This window comes from Rhinolophus sinicus, chromosome 3 (assembly GCF_057876585.1).
Source record: "Rhinolophus sinicus isolate RSI-liver-muscle chromosome 3, RSI-T2T, whole genome shotgun sequence".
NCBI lineage: Eukaryota > Metazoa > Chordata > Mammalia > Chiroptera > Rhinolophidae > Rhinolophus > Rhinolophus sinicus.
The window spans coordinates 82,993,015-83,020,617 of record NC_142503.1 but is presented as its reverse complement, the minus strand read 5'-3'; the positions used below and the strand labels follow the sequence as shown (position 1 = coordinate 83,020,617).

Genomic DNA, 27,603 nt, shown 5'->3' with positions numbered 1-27,603 from the left:
CCAAACCAGACAGGGACATTCTCACAAAATTCCACAGCAGAAAATGAAACAGAAGAAGAACATCTGGCTATATATATATATATATATATATATATATATATATATATATTAAGATTTTATTGGGAAAGGGGAACAGGACTTTATTGGGGAACAGTGTGTACTTCCAGGATTTTTTCCAAATCAAGTTGTTGTCCTTTCAATTGTAGTTGTGGTGGGCACAGTTCAGCTCCTGGTCCAGTTATCGGTATTAGTTGCAGGGGGTGCAGCCCACCATCCCTTGCAGGAGTCGAACAGGCAACCTTGTGGTTGAGAGGATGCACTCCAACAAACTGAGCCATCTGGGAGCTCAGTGGCAGCTCAGCTCAAGGTGCCGCGTTCAATCTTAGTTGCAGGGGGTAGAGGCCACCATCCCTTGCGGGAGTCGAGAATTGAACCGGCAACCTTGTGGTTGAGAGCCCACTGGCCCATGTGGGAATCGAACTGGCAGCCTTCGGCTGTAGGAGCATGGAGCTCCAACCACCTGAGCCACCAGGCCTGCCAAAATATTTTTAGATTTGTTTCTCTATTTGTACAGTGATTGAACCTTAAAAAATTCTTCCAGTGATTTGAGTCATGCGAATCATGGCTCACAGTGAGTGATTTTGAGCTTGAACATATAATTATTTAATTATGAACATATCTAATCATATAGACATATCACATGTATATGATACAATGTCTAAAATTATTCTCTATTGATCTGTATGACAAATGTGATATAATATTACTTTAAAAATGTACAACATGTATGATTTTTGGCAGAAGAATAAATTCTTAAAGTACTTTTGTCTATTTTAATGATCATAACTTTGATAACCTGAAATACATGTTAATTTTAAATTATTTGACAATTTTTATCTACTCTACTTAATTTGAAGTTAGATATTGCCTATTTTCTCAATTCTGGCTTTTAAGGCAACATTGAACCCAGGAGGAAATGATTTTTGAAATCCAAACATTAAATGACATGCCTATGCATGAATCTAAGATAGAATGTGATGTGAAAAGCAATATAGGAATGGGCAACGTGGAAATAGAACTGCTTTCCAGTCAGTCTTCCTGAACAAAATGTTCACATCCTGGCTATTAGATTGGGTTAATATTAATTTTCACAGAACTAAATGTCTATTCAAAAATAACAATGTAAACTTACACAAGCCACTTGCTGACTGTTTAGATGGAACTAAATATCTATTCAAAAATAACAATGTAAACTTACACAAGCCACTTGATGACTGTTTAGATACAATAGCAGCTACAGTCTTAAAAGTGAATGACTTTTGTTAGGTCCCCACTGTATACAAGTCTGAGTTATTAAAAGTAGATTCCAAGACATGATTAAATGTGCAAGAATTTTGTTGGGGGTGGGAGCAGGAGAGAGCCTCAAACCATGATGCAGTTATGACACCTATAGAAGCAGTGAGAGAAGAAAGAGAATTGGATAGGAAAAATAGGACTGCAGTAGCAAGTTTCAAGAAATTTTTGGCGAGTACAATGAGACTTCCTTAGTCATCGGAGGAGTACACATCTTGCTGGAATGGGTCTGATTAATATCTCTGCCATGCATAGTCATTGGCTGGGAGCTGCCTGTGGGATGTATGTCCACAGTGTGAAGACAGAAATGGTTGCAGAGGTGTGCAGCTGGGGTCAGTAAGTTATGCTCCCCATGGGAGATTGGAGCAACATATTTGCATTGCCCCATAAGGTCCAAGATATTATTAAACATCTATTGTTTCAAAATATTGTCTGTAATATCTTAGGCCTATTATATTACTCTTTTGCTCATTTTCCATAACTAGAAAAATATTCCAAACCAAACGTGGGACAAATGAAACATCATTTCTCTTGAAATTAATCTGTAACATTACTGAAATTGTAATAAAAAATATACTGAGATGTTGTAATAACAACCAGATTATTCTAAAATTTATTGGAAGAAAAAATGTGCAAATGACTCAAGATTATGAAAAATATAGAAAAGACAAAAAGTAACTACAAAATTGTGTAGTCATTTATAAAAACCTGCAGCAAAAAGGTTAGTGATAAATAGTGTGCTATTATTAAGTATTAAACAAATATGCTAAGGTAAAATTTTAAAATGCAAATTTTTTTAGAAATTAATGTAAGAAAAGTTGGCCTTTCAAATGTGTATGAAAAGAATGTGTAAGATAACACTATATATCACAATACAGTTGGAATAAAATTGACATACGGACCCTAAAAATCAACTCATAACCAATTGAAACACTCAATATAATTAACTAGAAATAGATTAAAGGAAAAAAATATGTGTAAATAAGAAGTTGTGAAAGCCTTCTTGAGCATGACACACAACAGATCCTGTTCTTTCCTATGATATATATATATATATATATATATATATATATATTCTACATCAAAATTAGTAATTTTATGTAGAAAAACAAACAAACAAAAAAACTGTGCCTTCTTATGAGAATAAAAACCAACCCCAATTAAAATTTTCCCCATAGAAGTGATACATCTCTTTACCCACTGATGTCAGGCTTAGTTCTGTTATTGGTTTTAACCGTATCTATGAGCAGTAGTAATACATGGCACAATGAAGCAAGAGACATACAATAGAGGCTTTGTTTTCAGTCTGGCTCCTGGACTAGGAAACACACAGCATAGAACTACAGAAGACTCAGCCTGTAGCTAACTAGTAACATGAGGAAGAAATAAATCTTTATTTTTGTAAACTACCCAATTTGGATTTGTCTGTAGTACATTACCTAGCAAAATAATTTTGGTGTATGTGATATAGAAGAAATAATCCTACCCTTACAATTTCTCAAAACAAAATAATCTCTTCTTCGTCATATGTCTCAGAATTCTTTTGTCTCTATCAGGTGTTTGATAAAATGCCTGAATACAATGATCAAAAAATAGAGGAACTTAAAAAGCCTGGTGGTCTGACAACTTTATCTTTCTGGATCTTGAGGAAATAAAGTGGTAAGATGATAAAGCAAGTGCATTTATTTCTATTTTTCAAAGCATGACATTTATCTGGTAACTAAAGAATCTATAACACAACTTAATTAACAACGCAGAGTATGGATATTTGGGCCACAGCCATGACTCTGTGGTAATTAGCACTTAGAGAAAAATTATCATGGATGTGTGGCTAATTCTCTAGATTACCTATGTTCTACCACAGTATTAAATTAGATCTTTACTTTCCAAAGTAGATTCCCAAAAGATGCTCCATGATAAATGTTGTGTGGTCACATGATTGTGGGAAATGCTGAACATCAGAATTACCTCCAGAAAATTTGAGTATCTACTATCACAACTAAAGATCTCATCACTCTGAAGTAAATAAAACTGTTTAATTTGACCCAGAATTTCCAAGCTTATTTATCTTGGGATGCTTTTTAAACCAATCACCCCTATTATCATCCTGCTAAATTGGCTTTCCTATAGCACATTTTAGGAAGTGTGAAAATAGATGATATAAAGAAATAAGATGAGGTCATGTAATCTTAACTTCCCAAGAACTGGCTTCCCTGATTTGTATCTTGGACTCTTTATTTTTACATCTAGGCGAAAAAGTAAATACGGATTTTAATACTATATCTTTCGGCACAATTATAGTAGATGCTATTTTTTATTATACTCCCAATGTCCTCTCTATAAAGAATAAAACAGCCAAAAAATACTCTAGTAATTTAATATTAGGAAGAAATACTTCTCTATGTGTAAGCTTGCATATTTTCTTTTAATGCAACTAAAGTGTTCGGTTTAGCTTTTAGAAGACTAAGAACCCAATTAAATGGACTATTTCAATAATACCCAAGGCATTTTTTGTACATCTATTTCTTTACTTTTTTTTAACTCTGAATTTTAGGGCTTTATTTTATTTTATTTTTTTATTTTTAAGATGCTACATAGTCAAACAGAATTGGATTAGTCTTTTATGGCTTAAAATTACTTCACAAACTCTCAATTACTACTTGATAGATTATCTGAAGACACCCTCTAGCATTCCCTCCCCACCCCCACCTATTTGGTTCCCTCTCTCCTAATTACTCTGCTGCCTGACTCACTCACCCTGATCCAAAGCTAGGGCTATGCAGGAAAGTTCAGGACCAGACCAGAGGCATATGTGCTGGAAATCTGAGTGGTGGTTGAGGGACAGGCAGTGAAAGAACAATATGGAAGATCGGCTATTCTTCTCCATTAAAAAGGGTAACACAGAGTTTGCTGTCACACTAAAACCTCCCTCTCTGTCAAAGTTGTTTATTTACACAGAAAAATACTTCCTGGCCACTGTTCTCCAACATCTATCAAGGAAGCCATACCTACATATATATGTAGAGCCCAGAACCTCCAAAGAGGAGCCCAAAGCTCTCCAGCAGCAATGCCAGTTTCACCCACCTATATTAGGTAGCACAGGTGATTTTTAGGCCACAGCATTAATTCTAATCTCATGATAATAAGAAAACATGAGATAAAGTGCATTAAATAAGTTAAATATGCATTAAACATCTCTGAATAAGAGTTCAATCTCAATACATGAACCAACAGTAATTTAGCTTCGTCCCTTTAAGAGAACAAAGAATTGATTTTAATTTCCAAAGTGTTGGGTCAATCAGTCAACATGCACCTCCCACTCTTGAGAGCACATCTGATGCTGCCACAGCACAATTTGTTTCCACTTCTGACTGTTCTTCAGTCCCAAGGAACTGATGTCCAGGGCAGCACATGGAACACAATCCCGAGGAGTGAGTGAGAATCGTGGGGGGTTACTATGTGGCAGTAACAGCACTCCCCACTGTGCTGGCTCCTGGCGGCCCGCACCAACCCGCGGGGAACAGTGTCGGGTTTTAAGAGAGGATTTTCTGACATCATGTACCAAGGTTACACATGCTGAAAATGATACAACATGCCATTATTTAATCAAGGTTTCCCTTGTTATTAATAAAGACTATTCTTTGCCCCCAATCATTTAGTAAATATTCACTATTAACTTTCCAAAAGATAGTTTATTTGTGTGTGTCTGTGTGTGTGTCCGAGCACTCACATACACAGGGACAGGTAATTTAAAGGTAAGACCTGCGAGATAGCATCGTATATCAATTTCTTTTTATACAGGGTTATGATAATTTAAATCCCATTATATGGGGTTTTAATTTTTATGGAGGATCCAACAATCCAATTGACCATCCTTCGCACACTGCCTCTGCAATGAGATCTTCCTTCCCTAAGATTAAACCGACCGTCCAGAAGAACAAACCCTGCAGCGCGGTAGCCACGTGCTGAGGCCCTCCCCCCAGCCATGGCTAAGGCAGGAACAGCTGTTGCTCTGCTCTGTCTTCTTCATCCCAAGTCCATCTTCTTCCTTGAATTGTTTGTTCTCCTCCAGTAGCCTCTGAACTTCACCTTGCAGCCTCTTACCTTGTTTCATAACCTTAATTTCAGTGTCATCCAAAGAAGAACTCAAGAGATTTAGACACCATTGGTGTTTCTGTCTCCGACACAGTTGTGGATATACTTTTATTTATTTCTACATCATGTGGTTCATCATTTCTGCTAGCGATTCCAACACACATCTAAGTTTTGAATCCATAAGGTTTTCCAGTTTTGCCTCCTTTCATATCGCTTCAGTATCAGAAGTGTCGATTGGAGCAAACATAGACTGAACCATAAACATTGTGTTTACTTTTCTTACCGGGATAATGAAAGGGCTGTAACATCACAGATATGTTCATTGCTGGCCCTGCATCACTGATCCCACGGTTGGGCCTAACACAGTACCCACATTGCGTCCCGATCTTCACTTGAAAACGCACATTTGGGTCTGTTGGGTTGCCGAGCTTTAGGCTGGTGGTGACAATGTCAGTGAATGGACCTCAGAATTTGATCTGGTGCTGCAGCGTGAGGCTCAGGACTTGCTCTGCCTTTGCCCTGTTTCTCAGCAGCTGGGCACCTCTGGCAGGGACCTCTGAGCGGTCACCCGCGGGGGAGGCAATAATGCTGTGCCCCCTTTAAATTCAGAAAAGGGGGCAGGGAGCTGCCAGTAGTCACTGAGGGGTTGTCGTGCACGGAGGCCTTCTCGCAGCGCCATCTTTCAGGCGGGGCGGCCTGCAGGGTCTCTGCTCCCGCTCCCCACACAAGAACGCTGGATATGGTGAGGCCGAAAAGGAACACCCATGGAGCCATAGGTAGGGGAGTCATACCACCACAGTCTCACTGGAGTCTGGGCCCACCGGACGCCAACCTGCCGTCTGCTTTTCCGCCAACCGACCGACAACGACTCTCCTCCACTCTCTCCTCTGTTCCTCTGTCTTCGGCCCTCCTCTTCCGCTCTCTTCGGCTCTGCTCGGCTCCTCGGCAATCCTCGGCAATCCTTCGTAGCCACAGCAGTTATACCAGCGGCCAATCGGCTAACCAGCCACAGCCGACGACCAATCAGCCACAGCCGAAGGCCATCCACCACCCGAGCCAGTACCCCTCCACGTGAGGCCAAGAGCCTGTAAACTACTCTCTGGGGCTCTGTCCCCACATTGGGTGCAGGCAGGTATCTGCCTACAAGTTGCAGGGGTCAAGGGTGAGGGGTTTCTCTACTTTTCCATCAGTTCATTTTTAAAATATGCATCTTTGATATTATGTTGAATTTGGATAGACTGTCTCATCCTTTCACAAAAGAGCCAATCACTACTTTTAGTATGCATTTTATATTTTCTAAACAACTATTCACTTAGAGCTGTATCTTTATGTACTCTGTGACTTTTAAAAAAGCAATGCTACTGGACAGTGAGGAAGAACTTGGACTGTGCTATTAAGAGAACCAAGTTTTAAATATAAAAATAATTGGTATTGAACTTTGACAATTTCTTTTAACTTTTCTGAGTCTCCATCTCCTCATCTGCAAAATTAGAGTAACAATGAGACCTGCCTCATAGGTAACCAGAATTAAAGAACAAGATGAGGTCAATATATAAATATTAGTTACTTCTCCTAATTCTCAATCATGTTTTTGTGGCTTTCTTGAAAGTGCAGCAGTGTCTCAAGCAAGAGAACTTTCTCAGCACTGACATCATAGCCTGTGTGCCCTGGTTCCCAGTTTTCTCTAAACTGAAAAATACTTTCTTCTCTCTTTCTTATACCCTGGTATAAGGCTCAGTTGTGGTGAAACATCACGATCAGACTAACAAATCTAATTATTGTAAACCATCCATTATCCTTTTCTTTAAACAATAATTTCCCCTAAACCCTTGTTGTTCTTGCCATTGCTGGAAGGCAGGATAGGTGTGGTCAATTTATGAAAAGGAATCAAATTAATAAAAACTTGAAGACAATCAATTATGCCAGTTTTAGTAATCATACCTTTCCTACTGTGTTTTCAGACTCTTGTGTCCAAAGTATTGCATTCCTCAGTCTTTTAGATGGCAGCCCAAGAGGTCTAAATTTACATACTGTTCATGTTATTATCAGTCATTGACTTTTTTCACAGGAAACTGAAACCTACTGCCTTCTTCACTGTTTTTCTGTCTGTTTAATGGAAGACACCCAATTTTCAATCCTGGCTTTCTGGAAGGGATAAAAAGAGCATAGAATCATTAAAGAACTTGCTGAAATGACCTAAGTCAGAAGGAGGGTGAGAATAGCATCCAACTACTCACAGCTTTCTGATCTGACTGCCTGTTTTTCAGAGAAAGGTTTCTGTTTGGCTAACCTGAAGTAAAATGAGGCTTAAGGGAGTCACTGGTTGTGATTTCTCCTAAATGTTCTCATATGCATCTGGCATATTTGGAAACTTTTTAGAATTTCTTCCCTATGAGTGCTATTACTTAGTGAAGTGAAAATCTTTACAACTTGATTTCCTTGATGATTTATTTACCCCTGAGACACATGGTTGATGAGGCTGTATGTGGCAAAGACGGTGTTCCACTTAAAAAAAGAGAATTTATATAGTTGGGATACATAACTCTTTCTGAGTATTTAAATCTCCTGCTTCTATGTGGGAAAGCTCATAAAAGACATGTAGAAGTTGAATGAATTGGGCCCAACGGTGCTCTGTTGCTCTGTCATGCATAATAATGTAATATAATTTATCTTGGTTGTCCCTTACAACAGAAGCAATATATTTAAGAGACTCCTGGGTATACAGAAAGAAATGAGATTTATGTTTGTGTGCATTTGGAAATATTGAAAATTAAAAGCTAAATTGTAGAAAACAGAACTTGAGAATATCTTTTAAAGGTGAATGTCATCAATTATTTCAGATAAACTGTAAAAAAGGGCATACTCTTATTGTTTTAACAGTATATTACCGGGGCAAAACTATGTAAACTTAGAGGGCTACATCCACAAATTAAAAATACAGAAATTGCTTCTTTAGAATGTACTTTGGGCAAACCCCTTTCCGAGGGCACTCTTTAGAACATAGAGATGATTCTGATATATTTATGACCATCAAGGATTTCATACTATAGTAGGAGCCATGAGATAAGAAGGTAATAAATGTAACACAAGACATAAGGTGATCTGTGTTTTGTTCAAAATTTAAGTATGAAGGGGGTTAGAAAAGACAGGGTTTAAATTTGGTAGGGCCATTTTTATTTAAATTTTACTAGTTTTCTTAAGTTTGACACAATTTTGATTCACAAATAGCCAGACTTAAATTTTGAGAGTCAGAGTAACAAGGAAATACAATCAATGTCATTAAGTCCTAAGTCCCAGGCATATTAGCAGCCATGATCATAATTATTATGCTCCTTGATTCTTGCAACAACCCTTTCAAGAAGTTATGACTAGCTGCATTTTACAGATGAGGAAACAGAGTCACAGTAATCAAGTACACAGTTTTTTTCGTGGTGGAGCATGGATTCTTACATTTGAAATCTTTTTCACTGTCTTGTCTCCTTACCATGAATTTCTATTTAGGAAAAACAGATTTTTTTTTTTTTCAAAGATTAAGTGACAGTTTCTGTGAAAAGAACCAACATTTAAGTAAAGAGGCTGTCACAGTTAATTATAAGGAAATAAAAATTTTATTGTGTTCATAAAAACATTTACGAACATGATAAGTCCAAAAGAAACAATAGAGAATATTTGGCACATACTCATATGTGGAAGACAAATTCTTAATCTTTTATTTTTTTTCATATGATATTCTTCATGGGGACAAGAATTGTAGTCTATTTTGTTCACTAGTGTAACTAAGTGCCTAGACTGACAAAAGATAGCATTTTCTTGAAAGAAATAGCAAAACAGCAGTTTGCAAATGCAGGTGAGTAGTACGTGGGCCATGACTTTGTTGTAACTTGTAAAATATACCAATGTTCTAAATATTTCTGAAAATTGTGTGTAATATTTATGTAAAGTAGAACTGAAACTTACATGCCTACTTAAAATGATTACATTTTGGGGACTGTAATTGGACACACTTGAATTAATGGAATTTAAGAGAAAAAAAAAAAAACGAGCAAGCAAAATAATCTATACTCCAAAAATCAAATATTATAGATCCCAGATTAAACCTAACCTGGAGATTAAATGTGTCTGAGTATAGTCAAGAAAATGTGTGGGGTTGTTCAGCCAGAAATCTGTGTGCATAAGTATCTAATGAGATTCTTGGAAAGAGCTCCTCCTGAAAGAAGAGGGAACCGGATGTGACAAGCATAACACACTCCTAAAGCCTCAAGAGTGGAGAAGAATGCTAAGAAGTGCAATCAATATAATATCCGTGCAATCAATATAATATCCGTGCAATCAATATAATATTCCTTCCATCACAGACTTCCCTGTGAGTCCTATTGAGAAGAACCACTCATAAATATGGGAAAATGTTAACTCAACACTCTGTTATATGCGAGAGTACATGTGGCATAAAATAACTTTATGCAAAAAGAAGAAAATCAGAAGTACCAGTTAATCACAAACATCGTCTTGAGAACATCAGTGAATTTTTAATAGTCCTGGTTAAGACCACAGCACCTACGTAAAATAGTACCTGCATCCAGCAGTTGAACAGCCTTAAGGGTGCAGTGAAACACAGCCTAGGTGGAAAAGTAAACTCAATGGCAGAAGTTGTGTAAAAAAAGTGAAAAGATGGCTGACCAGACATATGCTCATATGAGATAACCCTGACGTTTCCAAAAGTATTTATGCTAGGAAGTACCAATAAAGGAGATATGACAAACTATGAAATGTGCCCTCATTTGTAAGTATTGGCTAATTAGGCATGGGGAAATTAGGAAACCAGAGTAAATAATAGAAAGGGAAAAAATCCATTTTATATATATTTTCTACTGTGAACAATCACATAACTTGAAATTAAGTGTTACGTATTAGTGTGTAGCTATTTTTCCTTTGCAGTAGGAATTTTAGGATGATGATGGCTCTTACATTTAAAAAAAATTTTTTTCAGAGAGCAATTTCAAAGGAGAGGCATAAAAGCATGTCCCTTGCTGCTCGCCTTTTTAGTGAACAGACTCCTTTGGAAACAGAGACAGAGTAAAAGTATTGGTTTTGTCCAGTCCCTAAGAAGAGATATTCTTCTACTGATCTGTGTATCTGGTGATGTGTATGTTTAAAACCTAATATTGTGAAAATGTCCAGAAAATTTCACACTCAACATCTCTGGTTATATTTTGTGCCTAATCTTCCCCTCAGCTTGATGAAACTTTAGACAGGCTTCTTCCTGATTACAGAGCCTTGACCTCCTTTTTTCTTCGAACATTTACTTTAGAAAGCATTTAGTTGTAAATCCTTTCACTGCCTCTTTAGATGTAAATCTTTTTAAAGGCTTCCTTTGTAAGTTTTACAACCTGCCAATGTCTTTCTCAAGGACCTAGGAGTCATCTCTTTGAAATGTAATCATCAGGGAAGACAGAACCCCTCTCTCCCAGTTTCTGTGGGAAGACAGGAGCCTAACTTTGTCAGAATGACTTGGCTCCAAGTTGTAAAACTACCTCCTATGATGAAAATAAGATAACGTTTATTTTTCCTCTAGTAAAGCCAGTTATCAAAAAGAATGCCCTATGAGCTTCCCAACCTCGCTCTTAAAAGATCTGCAGCATTATGTTTCAGGTAAAGTTTAGCTCAGGTTGAATTCTGGCCGCTTCACCCTATTGCAATAAGCTTGAATAATGTCTTCCTTACTTGTTTATCTTTCTCAACTTCATGTTAGCAATTTTTGTTTTGACATTTGCTGAAATATCAACTCTACCTCATTTCCATATATATTTAAATTAGTATTCTTAATAATTCAAAATAATTAGGATCAAATTCCACCTATGGGTTTTGAAAGTTTTTGTTCCATTTGTCCAATTTCCTAGTTCTCAGCCATTTACAGCACTTTTTTTTTTTTTTTTTAAATCCTAGTAGGTAAGCATAAGAAAAGAGAATAAACACTGCAAATTTTACAAGATTTTCATTTCTTAGAAAAAGATGTTTATTATGTGGGGAGGTGTAAAGAAAATGGATAAAAGATGTTTTTAAAAATAATCTATAAACTTATTTGTGCATGCTATCTTTCTGTCCCAGCTGCCAAGTTAAATTAAGAACTGCCTAGTTTTGTAAATGCTCAAGGGAAGCACATTAAAAATGAATACAAATATCCAAAGATAAACTAAATGATGACTTAACCCAAATTATTCAAACATATTATTTCCCAAGGAGTCTGGAAATAATTGAGAAATTCCTTGACTTTAAGTCAGTATATCTAAAATCTGTTCCATGAAACACTAATCCTCCCAAATGCTGTAAGAAAGTATACTTCTCTTGTCAAATAATTGTGAAAAACAATGCATAATGTCATCGACATGAAGATTCAAATTGCACATTAGTTTATAAAATCTGAGCATTTTTCAGTAAACCATGAGAATATGTTTAACTCAATAACCCCCAAATTTGTTTTCCTAAGGAATTTTTCTAACTGGTTTATGATTCTGTTTTTCTGAGCTCATTTAATACAGAGTGTGCACACACACACACACACACACACACACACACACACTATATTGGGTAAACCTACATTCAGTTTTTAGGCTTTTATTGTTGTTGATGATGTTTTTAAAATTATAACTATGTTGTATGACATTCTGGCCAAGTACAAACATATGATTGACATTCTTTCTCCACAAAGCCTGGATTTCATGCTGGGGAGCTCAAATATGCATGAGTACATCAAGATCCTTGTAGGAAGAACATTAAAAACCACTAAAATTCTTTGATCTTTAGTACTGCATGAATTTTCTTTTTAAAGTAAGATTCAGCACTTTTTGTTTGTTTTAAAGACTTCTATAAGATCCCCATTTCTCCTAAAGCAAAACCCAGTTACTATAAAATGGTGTCGTCACACAGCAGCCTAGCTGACTGTCCCCTCGTGCCTTTCCCAAAGGAAAGAAGAGTCTGTGAGACTGTGCCTTTCTGGGACTTTGTTTCATCCGCGTGCTTGCACCTCAGGTCTCTCTGCCTGGTCCCCAAAAGATGGTTTGCCAGCCAATGACGGGTAAGATTTCTGTGTGAGAAACAACCCAAACCAGGCGGAACCCTGTGGGGACCACCAGGAGAATTCACAGGGTCAATAGAGGAGGGAGGGGACAGCCCCCGCCTTCCCCCAGCTAAGGAGAGCTTCTGCCTATGTGGCTAAACTCCTTCCCATAACCTGCTAGGGAAATGAGTCAATGAGACGATAACATCAGCTCTCCTTCTTTACCCTATAATTAAGTTTCCATACGAAAAACCTGTCCCTAAGGAGGAACATACCATTATTGTTAAGACATCATGGGACTTTCTGTTCCAGCCATTTGCAGGCAAGGGTGATTGGTTTGAACCGTTTTTCTTATATGATGTATGAGACTCACAGACAGTGGAAAAAACAATGTTACTTCCTTGTATGATCAATAAAAGCCACCAGTCGGCCCGATTCTGGGCTCCAGTCCTTCAAAGACTGTGAGACCCTTGGCCCTCTGTGATTTAACAGCATTAAGTCTCTTTCTTTCTTTCTTAAACTTAACCTAACACCGCCCCCTTCTTGTTCCCTCACTGCCTGTGTTGTGCTGGATGAGACAAAATGGTACTCAAAAACTTTTCATTCCCCACCCACCCGAACATTTTCAGTCACCCAATCTGTTTATGCTTCTTGAGAATCAACTCTAATTTTTTTTTTTTTTTTTTTTTAGTTTCCTTCTTTACTGTTGCAAACTTTTTCTTCCTTTACCTAAAATCTCCTTCCAGTTTCCCCTCCTGGAACATTCCAATTTGTTCTTTAAGGCCCAGTGCAAACATTATGATAGTGTCTATGGTGAAAAGATGCTAACCAACCACCCCATGCTCCTTGTAATGGAAAAGCCTCCTCCCCAGAGACTGGCAAGCTAAAAGCCACATTTTCTAAACCCCATTGCAGCCAGCAATGTGGCTAGAAGGGAGCTGGGATCTATCTATCAGATGGACTCCAAATTTGGATGTCAGAAGGGAGACAAAGATTTAACTTCCTTTTTCGATTTTCACTGGCAAATAAGATCTGGGTGGAATTCTTTTTCCTGGGATAATATTAGCAGCAGTTGCAATGTATACTTATTGGCTTCATGGCTGTCACAGGTATGGGTATTACATTTACTGGTGTGGATGATGCTCACTGCTATAATAGTCAATTCCTGCTTCTTGCCTGCAGCGTGCTGAACTGTTTGAGTTCCAGGAGCTACTGGTGAAACTTTCCAGTTAGGCAGATTCATGATCATGGAAGGAGATGCAGTTGTCCAGTGGCTCAGACCTGGAGTATGGCTTTGGGGGCCATTTCTAAAAGGCCCACTTGTTTCTTCACCTCTCCTAAAGATTTAGCACATGACTTAAGTATACAGTATCAAGACTCTTTCTATTTAAACTAGCCAGACTGTATTTTGTTCTCTATAACTGAATCCTGACCTTTAAAAATCTCATATCCTTTGTGAATTCTAATTTCCTGGGCATTTAACTGTTTTCTTATGGAAACTTGCATACATTAATACCACTTATTAAATTGCATTTTTATGCCCATTCCCTACAGTGAAATAAATCATATTGCCTTTTATGACTGCCACCTCTTCCTCTGTGTTCTCCAAAAGGCAAAAACTTCTCTTGTGTCCTGTCTTTCCTCTGAAAGTCCAGTCATCCTTTCAAATTCAATTGATTGTCTTGTGACTCAGTTCATTGATTGGCTTTATGAAATTATGTATTTAAATTATCTGTCTTTTTCTTGTTAGTGGGGGAGGGACCCTCTCTTGTCAGCTTCCACATTCTAAGTAGAATCATAGACTACTCTTGCTTTTATGATTAGAAAGTTATTTTCCAACATTGATCAGATAAATATTTCCAATATGTTCTTTATATTCATTTTGTAAATTGTTATAATCATATGTATAATTTACCTGGGATTAAATGTATGAGAGAAAAACATAAATGTTTATTAAAGGTTCCTCACTGATTTCAGATGCCAAATTTATCATGCACCACAAATGACATCCACTCTGGACTTTTTTTATGCTCCAGCAAACACCCATTTTTCACATATTACCATCTTGTTGTTCTTATTGTAATTTGATAATGTTTTTAATATGTGAGAGTATGTGTCCTTCCATCTTATTCTTCTTTTTAAAAAAGTTCCATGTGTTCCAATAAGTTCCAAGTGTTCTCTTTTATCCTTTTTTTTTTTTTTACTATTTTCAGATGGAATTTTGAATTCACTGAATTTTAAACAATTATCTCATTGGAGTTATATAAAATTTATAGATTAATTTAAGAAAGTATTAATTTCTTTGACAATGAAGCCTACCTATCCAGGAACAAAGGAGTACTCAATTATTCAGGTTTTCTTTGGTTTTGAAATAAAATATTATATTTTCATTTATATAATTCTTGAACATTTTTTCTGATTTTTATTGCTTTGTAGTTGATATTTTGAAGGATTTTAAAAAGCATTCATGTTTAATTGGTAAATACATATATGATTAATTTCTGTTTGTTGATTTTAAACTACCACATTAATGAATACATGCATGCTAATATTTTACAAAAAATATTTTTACAATCAGAAATATGTAAATTTTATTCAAGGCCTTTATGAAATCTCTTAGTATAATATCCCCTTTGACTAATTGTTTATATTATTTTAATTTCAATTTTCATTTTCTCTATTTATTAACTGGATTCTTGAGTAGTGTATCTGTTTCATTGATCTTTTTGTAAAGAGCTTATAGATTTATTTTTCAATTGTATTACTTTATGTTTTCTAATAAATTAAATTCATCCTTTGCTTGTCTTATTCCTCTACTTTAAATCAGGTTTTTGCATTATTTTTAACATCTTATTATGATGTTTTGATTGCCTTTTCTTAACCTTTGCTATACAGTAGAATCACCCTCGGTATTTATAAAATAAACAACAATAATAAAAACTACAGATGCTAAGATCCATCCGCAGAGTTTCTAATTTAACCAGCTTCAGGTGGGATTCTTCATATGAATCTAATATGTACCTACAGCTGAGATAATTCAGCTTCAATATTTCATTTGAATAATCTAAATTTCTTAAAGTTATGAACATTATGTGAATTATTAATACGATGTTCTATAGATTTTCTTAGATATTGTTTTTCTATCATCAATTTACACATTCCATAATTTTTGTTTCTACCTATTAATATTTCTTTAATTTGTGAGTTTTATTTTCTTTTGTAGTTGTATAACTTTTTGTTATTATTTAAAATTAAACTATAGTGTTATAATATTATGATAAATTACGGCTTATATAGTTTTATTATTTATAAAATATGGAAGTCGTAATTTGATTGAATATACTTATTTTACTTATAAATAGTAGCTTAGATTTTGAAAAGAATAAAGATTATCTCCTTTGGTTATAAAATGTAATTAACTACCCTTAATAATAATGATGATAATGATATAAAATATAAGCATACATAGCCATATAAAATATACATTATTTTGCAAACTTGATATTGAAGAGAGAGAAACGATTAAAATTTCACAGTAAATTTCTGTTTTTAATAACCTTTTGAACGTCTGTTTATCCTTAGCTATTTTAGATGATGTGCATTTTGATGAATAAATGCTATACTGAATTTTACATTGTTTTCATTATTATACGATGTTCTATTTGGTTTAATATAATGATTTTTTTTATTTCTAGTTAAAGTTTCTGTTAGAACTGTAATACCCGTTGCTTTTACATGTTTATCTTTTGTATCTCTTTTCATGTTTTACTTTTAAACTACACCATTACATTTCTACGTGATTCTTTAAAAATCAATTAGCTTTGTTTTTAAACAAGATTTGAAAATTTTAACTTTAATTTCTAATGTTAATATGTAATTATTGTCACTTGCGGTAAATATGGCCTTTCTTTGGTTATCTTTAGAATTTCTGTTTTTTAAAACTATTTTTGTGCTCATTTTTAATGTGAAGTACATCTTCCCTATTATCTACTTTGGAACATAACATTTGGCACAACTAAATGTTATTAACCTTTTCATTGCATTAATTGATTTCAAGATTGTTCTCCAAAATGTGTCAAAAATCCGCAGAAAATAAATATAGTATTTATATTTTTAAGTAAATACAGTAAGGATGCTACATTTTATTAAAATAAATGATTAAAGTATAAAAATTTCCTATTGTTATTCATTCTTGAAAAACACAAAAATACAGAAAAATGTACATTTGCTTTCCAAAACTTCCTTTCTGGAACATTGAGCTCTTGGGGTAAAGTCAAATGCCACAGTCAGTAGCATGGAAATATCATTCAACTAGAGATGAACGTCGTAGCAAAAATGCTAATTTATATCACAATACTTAAACCTGTATTTCTCTAGTTTGAATCTGAAGGAAAATAAACTGTCGCTCTCCATGTGCACATCCTATGACCAGCCAATTATATAAGACAAAGAAATGAGCATATTATTACTCACCTCTTAAACACTTCCACTTCTCACTTTTTGTTCATGAAATACAGTATTGTAAATTCAGATTTTTCACTATTAATTTTTATTAATATATGCTTTTAGTGTTAAATATTTATGAAATTTTATTCTGCTTATTAATAATATCTATAATAACTTTCATACATAGGAGTGGATACCATAAACCCCAAACTTAGAAAATCAATATAGTAATTCCCCCCTTATTTGCAGGGGAATATGTTCTAAGACCTGCACTGAATGCCTGAAACTGTACATAGTACCAAACATTACATATACTATGTTTTTTCTATACATACATACATACCAATGATAAATTTTAATTTATAAATTAGAAACTGTAAGAGATGAACAATAATGACAAAATAGAAGAATTATAATAATATATTGTAATAAAAGTTATGTGGATGTGGTCTCTCTTTCAAACTGTTTATTGTACTGTAGTCACCCTTCTGTTTGTGATGGTATGAGGTGATACAGTGCCTATGTGATGAGATGAAGTGAGCTAAATGACAGTATTGTGATGTAGCATTAGGCAACTATTGATATGGTATGGAATTTTTGATTTAATATTTTCTGAACGCAGTTGACCACAGGTCAGTGAACTTCAGAAAGCAAAATCACAGATAAGGGGGGACTACTGGATTAGCTCAAAACAGTTAGACTGACCATTCTAATCAATATAAAAATAAATAAACTTTCATACCACACAATGATTTCCTGAAATTAATATCAAGATTATGCCATCACCATATTTACAGAGTATTATATTAGAAGTCCCAAAGTAATGTATATGTCTAATTTCTTTAAAGTTTCTATAATTGTCAGCAGGAAGAGTGAAAAATAATTACTTTAAAATACATACATGTACACAAGCAAAGTCAAGTAGATAACAGAACTGCAACTACTTCTGGTTCAGTGATTTCGCTTCTCTAGATGACACAATAATAGCTATTTTCTGTTTCTTCAATATTTTAATGTAGTAAAAAGTAACAATTTTGGAGTCTAGTGCAGAATAATAGTATAGAATTGATTTCAATGAATTATATCAATCACCATTAAATGGTTTAAAAATTATCTTGCATGAGTCAACAACAATTAACAATATTCTGAATTAGACTAACTATATTTCACTTTAAGTGGACAAGAACACATTTCACATGTTTTAAGAGGCAGTGTGGGCGGGGATTATAGAATATGGCTTTGATATCAAACAATGGTGGATTAGAGTTTCAACTTTCTGCTTATTATCTATGTAACTCTGTAAAACTTACTTAATACCTGGTGTTTCTGTTTTCCCATAAAAGAGCTAACTATAGTGGCAAGGAGTAGCTGTGAAGATTTAAATAATAATGAACAAAAAGCATTTAGCACACTTCCTACTGTGGACTAGCACTCAATAAATGCACACTGGCAACAGGGTTGCTGTTGTGACTGATGTATATGTTTTAAAGAGTTGATAGTCAAAATATGTACAGACCAGTAAACTATCTGTACTATCTATAGATATGTATCAGAACAGTCACCTGACCAATCAAAATAATCCATTTTGCCCTACTACTGGTGCCGAATTCTAAATATCAGATGTATGAGATGTGAAATTTTAAAATTACATATTTAGAGGAAGCTTTATGCATATTTTATGTATATCACTTTATAGTTGTTTTCATCTGTTGTTTTTGTTTTTCTAAAATTTTTAAATTAATTTCAAGTGTACAGAGCAGCATAACAGCTAGACATTTAAACCCGTTATAAAGTGATAACCCATCCTCTAAGCTACTATCCCTCTGACATCTTATATAGCTGTGACAATACCATTAACAGTCTTCCCTATGACAAGTTATAGTTGACATTTAATTTAGTTATATTTGACATTTAGTTATAGTTGACATTTAATATTATTATACGTCAGCTTCAGTTGTATTGCACATTGGTCAGGCATCTACACAGTCTATAAAGTGATCCCCTTTAAAAGTCCAGTGCCCATCTGGCACCTTACATGATCTTTACAACATTGTTATTATATTCTCCATACAGTATTAACTATCAATTTGTATTTCTTAATACCTTCACATTTTTCATCCTGCCCCCAACTCCATTCCCATCTATCACCCTGATAGATCTAGCACAAATCTGGCACCATACCTACCCTGTTTCCCCGAAAATAAGACCTAGCCGGGCAATCAGATCTAATGCATCTTTTGGAGCAAAAATTAATATAAGACCAGGTATTGTATTGTATTATATTATACCTGTTATATTATATTATATTATATTATATTATATTATATTATATTATATTATATTATATTATATTATATTATATTATATTATATATTATATTACATTACATTATACCCATTCTTACAGTAAAGTAAGACCGGGTCTTACATTAATTTTTGCTCCAAAAGACGCATTAGAGCTGATAGTCTAGCTTGGTCTTATTTTCGGGGAAACACAGTAGTTATGACAATATTATTGACTATATTCCTTAAGCTATACCCTATATCCCCATGACGACTGTATAACAACCAATTTGTACTTCTTAATACCTTCCCCTTTCGCCTATCCTTAACCCCTTCCCATCTTAAAGAAGTCCCTCTAAGATTCCTATTCTGTTGTTTTATATCCTTATAAATTAGAAAGTATATGTAAAGAAACAATGCTCTTTTGATTTCCTGAGAAAACACATAATCACATTTTGAAGAAATCACATATTAAATAAAACAAGAGAAATACACCAAATCAGAAGTGATTAACTTGATAACATAGGCTATTTAGTATTATTTTTATAACATAACATAATTTATACAAGAGAGGAAATAACACATTTTAAATGAAAATACTTTTTAAGTTGAACTGTATAACTGAGGAATAATTTAAATTTCCTAGGATACGAAGAAATAATATAATTTTATATATTGAGGACATACCTACAGTAATTATAAATAAAGACCTACATACAGCTTAATATTTCAAACTGACTTTTTAAAATATTATAGTAGAAGTATTCGAAGATTTAATATCTGGACTATGCTAAAATTGCTCCATCAGTGCACAAAAAAATGAGTAGGTACAAATTACATGGCTATCAAACCTTGAGCAGTCAAATGGATTATACTGTATGCAGAGAATTTTCTGAGGAAATGTTGAATAAAAAGAATCATGTCATTTGGATTTTTCTCTATCAAAGTAAATATATTAGAATGAAAATGTGTACTTTGAATGATTTAGGTAATCTCTTGGCAGTTTCCTGTGGGTCCCTAGAGTTTTATTTAAACAAACATTTTAAAATAGCAGGGTCTATGTCAAACAAGAAAATGAGACTACTTGTTTGTTTCAATTTTTTTTTAAAATCACGAAATCCATGTAAACAATGACTTTTCAGAAGGACAAATAGGTCTTCAAAAATTATTACATATAATTCATTTGAATTTAAATGCATTTTCCAAAACAAGTATATCTCAGATATTAAAAAAGTAAATGAAAATAATTAAATAGATCATTTTGAACTACAATTTAATTTCAGCAAATACGTTATCTTTTAAAACATGTGCCTCTCTTAATTATGCACATTAATTCTGAGTTTCAACCAATAAAGTGCAGTCATTACAAATCAATAACTAATACCACAAATGCAAATTCTACTCCTAAAGAAAAATTATGGTGACTAGAGTTAGGAATGCAATTATATAGGGTCAAAAATTATTATAGAAATGAAGAAAAACATTGATGTAAACATATAAAAGAAGGAATTTACCATAGGTCATAATTGATATTGAAATACTTTCAGTCAGATATTTTAGCAAAGAATTTACTGTTAAAGATAATTATTTTCCTACTCATGATGTGAATCAATAATATTGATTGGCAGAACACAAAGTAATCAATACCAACAAATATAGAATGGACTGAGGCAGAATAATCATCTATCTTGTTATTGACCTACCTTTTTGCACATCTATTAGTAACAAAGGTGGGAAAACACATCAAAGGGTGGAATTACTTATCATTACCCTCAAGTTTAAATCCCTTCTTTGTAAATAAAAATTATTTATTTCATTTATGTGCTCTTAACTCATTTTTTTGTTTGTTTGTATGTTTTCAACATAAGTCAACTTTCCAGTGCTCCTGAGGTGAAGTTGTGCTGTGCTATGACAACAGGTTGTTATAATAGTTTTTTTTCTCATCTACTAACAGAGGGCTTGGACTGCCTTGATCTGGATTTCTGAAAATGTAATGGCTAGGCTTGTTTTCCTTCTTTTCTGCTCAGTTCTGTGCAAAGTATCCTGTATGGTATCTCTTGAGTTTAATGATTACATGATTAAGCTATGACAACAAAAAAGAGCTAGCTACGACTCTTAATTTTTTTTAAAGGTTACCTTAACTTGAATACAGTTCTAAACAATGACATTACCTCATAGAATAAAATTGAAAAAAATTAATATAAAAATTTAGCACAGTTCTGGAAAAATATTGCTTTAAATTAATGATGGCAAGTTCTTGTCATTTCCAAGATGTTTCCTATTTTCTATTTATCCTAAATGTATTTTTTTTTAAATCCTAAATCCAAGGATATATTATCCAATTCATTGGCTGTCCCATTTGCGATTTGTCTTTTCTTTTAATTGCACAAATACTAATTGAACTGATTATCGTGTAAAAATTTTAAACAAAACAAAATGAACATTAAAGTCCAACTTGACACTTCAGTTACTAATTGCATCCCTCTAGAGGCTATTTAGTGCTGTTCCCTCAATCCTTTCAATTACACATTTGCACTATATCCATTGTATTTGTGTAAAGGAATACACAATATAATTTTACCACAAAGAATCATGCACATAATAATTACTCACTGAATATTGATGTTATAATTTATATTATATTACTGTTGCTATTCGCATTAGCAATTACAATAATAGTATTTATAAAATGATAAATCCTTAAACCTACTTGCAGGAGGACAACCTAAGAAGGTCAAACAAGCAAGACTGCAGGAATAGAATTCCACATATTTGGATATACTTGACGAGACAATATACATATAAAATGACAAATGTGAAGAAAAGTCTAATGAGAGCCTTGTATGACATTGTGAGGCAAGAAAAGAAAACACTCAATAGATATTTATTGAGACCTGAACATGAAATATGTTTACTTACCTTGTTCCAGATTCTGTGCCCAGCTCTGAATGTGAAAGCATGAGTTTTGGACTCAGGAAACACCTAAAGGATATACAAGAGCTGGCCAGATGGCTTTGGGAAGGAGAGTAAACATATAGTGTGGGTAAAGCCAGTGCCAAAAGAATGCATGGAAGCTCAAAAAACTATATAGTTTAGTTGTCTACAGTACAGAAAGCTAGCATGGAGATAGACAGTCTAAAGAGATGGGGAAATTACATCAGACACCGCAAGACATTGCCAGGAAGTTGAACTGTCCTAAAGGTATGGAAATACCATTGAAGGAAGCACTTTAAAGCCAGAGAGTGATGAAATCAGACTTCATTTCATTTTCTTTTTAGGAGAGAGCAATGTATCTACCAATTATAGCTGAGAGAGAAGTAGGGGCACATTTTAATATTTCAGACTACTACTAGCATGATAGTTATAACAACTGGGGAAAAGAACATGTAATATAGAAGTCTTTAGGGGGTAAAAGACAGGATGGAGCAATTAGCTGGGTATGGGATAACTGGAGCCTGGCTGTGAGTACAAAGCAACTGTGAGAGACTGCCCAAGACCCTGATTCAGGTTACTACTTGATGGTAATGCCAGTTACTAAAACAGGGAATACTAAAGTAAAAGCAGTTTGGAAAAGAGGGAGGAGTATTTGAAGTATTAAAATTGATATTTCCTTGTGAATATTCAAATGAAAATTTTACTTCACAATGAGAGATTATATATATATATATATTCTCAAAAGATGTAGATATTAAAATTTATCAGCATAGAGATTGTATTGGAAACAAGATAGTTGAGAAAACTTCCCAGAGGTAGGAAAAGGAAGATGCCCTGGGATTGATCCCTGAGGATGACAACATTAAGGACTGCAATAAAAAAGAACCTGAAACATGTGTATTCAGACTCTGTGCCCATTTTTTTTCTTTTTAAATTAAGGCTATTTTTTAGCGCAAATGTAATGTTCACAGCAAAATTGAGGGGAAGGTAGAGAGATTGCCCCCATTTCTCCTGCTCCCACACGTGTATGCCATCCCCGATTATCAGCATCCCCTACCAGAGGGGTGCATTTGTTATAATTGATGAACCCACACTAACACATCATAATCACCCAGAGTCCATAGTTTATATATGATTCACTCTTGCTGTATACACTTTATGGGTTTAGACAAATGCATAATGATATTTATCCAACATTATGGTATATAGAATATTTTCACTGCCTTAAAAATTCTGTTCTCTGCTCATTCATCCCCCCCAACCTCCTCAACTCCTGACAACCACTTATCTTTTTTATTATTTCCACAGTTTTGCCTTTTCCATAATGTCATACAGTTGGAATTATATAGTATGTAGCTTTTTCAGATTGACTTCTTTCACTTAGTAATATGCACTTAAGGATTCTCCATGTCTTATCATGGACTGATAGCCCATTACTTTTTCAGTGCTAACTAATATTCCATTATCTGATATACCACAGTTTAGACATCCATTCACCTACTGAAGGACATCTTATTGGCTTACAAGTTTGGCAATTATGAATAAAGCTGATACAAACATTTGTGTATAGGTTTTTGTGCAGACATCATAAATTCTCAATTCCTTTGGGTCAATACCAAGGTGCGTGGTTACTGGATTATACTCTAAGAGTATATTTAGTTTGGTAAGAAACCAACAAACTGTCTTTCAAAGTGTTTCTACCACTTTGCACTCCCATCAAGAATGAACAAGACTTCCTGTTGCCACACATCCTCACCAGCATTTGGTGTTGTCAGTGTTACAGATTTGAACTATTCTAATCAGACTGCAGTGCTATTTCATTATTGTTTTCATTCTCGTTTCCCTGATGACATGATTTTAATATGTCTATTTGACATCTGCCTATCTTCTTTGGTGAGGTGTGTGTTAAGAGCTTTGGCTCATTTAAATGGATTGTTTTCTTGGTGTTGAGGTTTAAGGGTTGTTTGCATATTTTCATAATGGTCGTTTATCAGATGTATCTTTTACATATATGAATAAAAAACATAAAGACTAAAAAAAAGTGCTTCTCTATGCAGCTTTAGTAGCTCCATTCAATTGAGAGGGTGGCAAGCAGAATGGAAAACAATTATTGCTAAGAGTGAAATGGGATGAAGACAAATGTGTATGTACAGAAGAGTGGGGAGGAGGTGTATGCACTGAATACCAAACTAAGGACTTAGGTTTTATTCGGTAAGCGGTAGAAAGCAAAACAGATATTCCATCCACCATTTTATTTACAAGCACAATTCACTCTTGATTACACAGTGCCTTGTTAACACAGTTAAGCTTTAAACCTGTGTTGCTGAGCACTGCTAGAGAAAATTCCACAATTGTTGGAATTAGTGCCACACAAATGTGTTTCTCACCCTCATTAGTATCACCAGAAATACCATCAGCATTGCTTGTAAATGCTTTATATATCCCTGGTCAACAAATGTTTTGTTCTCCTCCCCCCCAAAAAAAACAACAACAACAACAACAAAAAAAAAAAAAACACCGAAAGACTATATGAAACCCTCATCAAGTTGCAGTCCTTTAGAAATTATAGAGTTCCATGTTTGCTGCACAAAGGCCCAAATTCAGGTAAAATAACAGCAGATTTAAAAAGAGTACTACTATTTGAGATGTCAAATATATTCTTTTTGAAGAAAAAAATCAATCCTAGTTACTATGTGATATATGAGCAGAGCTCTTGCTTGACTGCTTTGGCTGTTTTTTTGCGTGTGTGTGTGTGTGTGTGTGTGTGTGTGTGTGTGTGCGTGTTTCTATATAAAACCTGTTTATGTATCTGAAGCATCATAAAAAGAAAAAAACAAAAACAGAACACAATCACCCTTGTCACATTGTTCTAGAACCACCAGTGTAAGCAGTGAATAGTCACAAACTGATATCAATTATGCAACCTTGACATCAAAAGAATGATGATTTGCTATATACTGGGTGACACATTGTAGCATTTTATTGGAGACTATACAATTAGTTAAAACCGTAAAAGTACCAAATATTGCAATTATCCTAAAATATTTCTGACCTAATAAGTTCATTTTTCTCTCTCTCCAGGATGAAAAGGCAGGGGCAGATGAAATTTAAACTGTAGATTTGCAGTTTTATCACTGGAGAGGATCTAAGTTGTAAGTCATTGCAAAGAAATGACTAAAGGAACATTACATATTTGTGGCAGACATACAAACTGCAGACATTAAGTACTCAAACATTTCAAGCTTTAAAAGTGGCAAAGAAAGCCAAAATTCTCCCTGAGGAATTCTTGGAAATGGAACTCACTTTTCTTCTTCAGCATCACCTGTCGGTCAGAGTAGTTGGTGTCTTAGGTGATGTGATATGATGGGACCAATTAGCGCCAGAATGCCCTCTGACCCTGCTGAGCTGCAATCAAGTTTATCATGTTCACAAGAGGATTACTCATTCTATCTAGAGTATTATGCCTTCAGAAGTCATCACTTACAATATATTACTTGGAAATAGTAACTCACACACTGATAAGCATCTATTAGTTCATAGCATTCAGGACCTGTGATCTATTAGGTTGGTGCAAAAGTTATGGCGGTTTAAAAGGTTAAAAATAACTGCAAAAACCGCGATAACTTTTGCACCAACCTAATAGTTTAGCAATGCCTGAAAAACGTGAGGACTAGGGAGGGAAATGACGTTTATTAGAACCTACTATACATAAGGTGTTTAATAGCCTCACCAGAACTTTCTACGTTAGTATTATTAACAGCAGGAGGAGGAGCCTCCCAAGTAGCTCAGGTCCCCTCCTCTGTGAAGCCCTCTTTCATAATCAACACAAACATGACTATCCATCGTCTTCTCAGGATAAAGTGCCCATTGGTTCTTCTGCATTCCCAGCTATAAAAACTGGGAGACAAGACAGGTAACAAAACAAAGTTCATGTAACACTGCCTGTGAAAATTAAAGAACAAAAGGTGACTGATGGGGCAAAATTTTCAAGCCTAAAATCTCTATTATTCACCCCTTCCCATGGGAGAAGGAGAAGAATAACAAGGTAAGGACCAGAATAAATCCTAGTCCCCAGGAAGCAGCTTGGATTCTAATGAGGAAAGCTTACTGATACCATGTTTCCCCGAAAATAAGACCCCCGTCTTATATTAATTTTTGCTCCAAAAGACGCATGAGGGCTTAGGTTCAGGGGACGTCTTCTGAAGAATCATGCTAGGGCTTTTTTCCTGTTAGGTCTTATTTTCCAGGGAAGCACGATATCTGCATTTCCCGCAGTTCTAACTTATTAGATAATTAATTGAAAAAATATCATATGGTTATAAATTTAGAATATTTCATGTTGGTTAGGTATGATACTGATTTATTACATTTCAAAAAATAAGCAATTGTGAAAATATAAAAAAATACGAATTGCAGATCATTAATCACTCAAAAAAATAGAAAGAAAATGCATTACTGAATTGACTGTTTCATTTCCAAAGAAACACTTTATCTTTTCCAGGGGTTTACAATTGGTGTCTGGAAATGTTTAAATCCAGTCTTTTACACCTACAAGAACTCTTATCTCATCAAGGAGGCTTTAAAATTCACTCCTATAAATAAATATATGTTCTTTTTGAAAACTCCCTCCTAATTATTTATGTACATGTATCATATAACAGTCTTAGGATCACCATGACCATGAAAAATAGTGTATGGATCATAATAGTTAGATAATGTATTAGTGCTTGAGACCATTTTGAAAAAACAATAAATATTTTCATATGCAAAAAAACCCCACTATCTACCAGAGTGACTTTATAAGTTATTTGAATTACAGTGAGTAACTATATACTGGAAAATGAACGGTATAGCATTTATTTAAGATGGAACAACAAACAACCTCTGCTTAGGCAACTTTTTTTTTTCTGTGTATACAATTCAAAATCTTTAGAAACCTATGTAAGAATTACAGGGGTGGTCATCAGTCATAAAACACATGAAGAAAAATATCTACTTGAGCATATGTTGTGAAATACATTTGAAATAAAGAAATCTTCTAAATCAAATACACAATATATGAGCCAATTTTTGTTCCAAATATTTGAGCTTTTTAAAAAATACAACCCACTAATATTCAATTATCTGAACTTTGCACTGAGTAATCATTGAATAGCATACTGAATATATGCGTCATTATATGTATATAACATAATAGCTACCTATCAGTTTATCTGTATGTAATATCTATATATCACTTTTTTTTGAAATTGTTCCTGGTCTAATTAAGCTATGTAAAATATCAAATAAAACTATGGTTTAGAAGTATCAGTTTAATATATTACTGTTGAAATGGGAATTTGCTGATACTTATGGGATTTAAAGCTAAAGACTTTTTTTTCTCCCCTTTTGAAAAGTAGCTAATGGAATGGTCTTCTTTTCAAAAACTTGGCAGCACTG

The 27,603-nt window shown here is 34.4% G+C and overlaps 1 pseudogene; it reads right to left on the bottom strand.

Annotated features, from left to right (window-relative positions):
- Window positions 1-4,651: 4,651 nt before the first annotated feature.
- The window catches only part of LOC109445559 (vesicle-associated membrane protein-associated protein B/C-like), a 50,770-nt pseudogene continuing 27,818 nt past the window's right edge, over window positions 4,652-27,603 (bottom strand).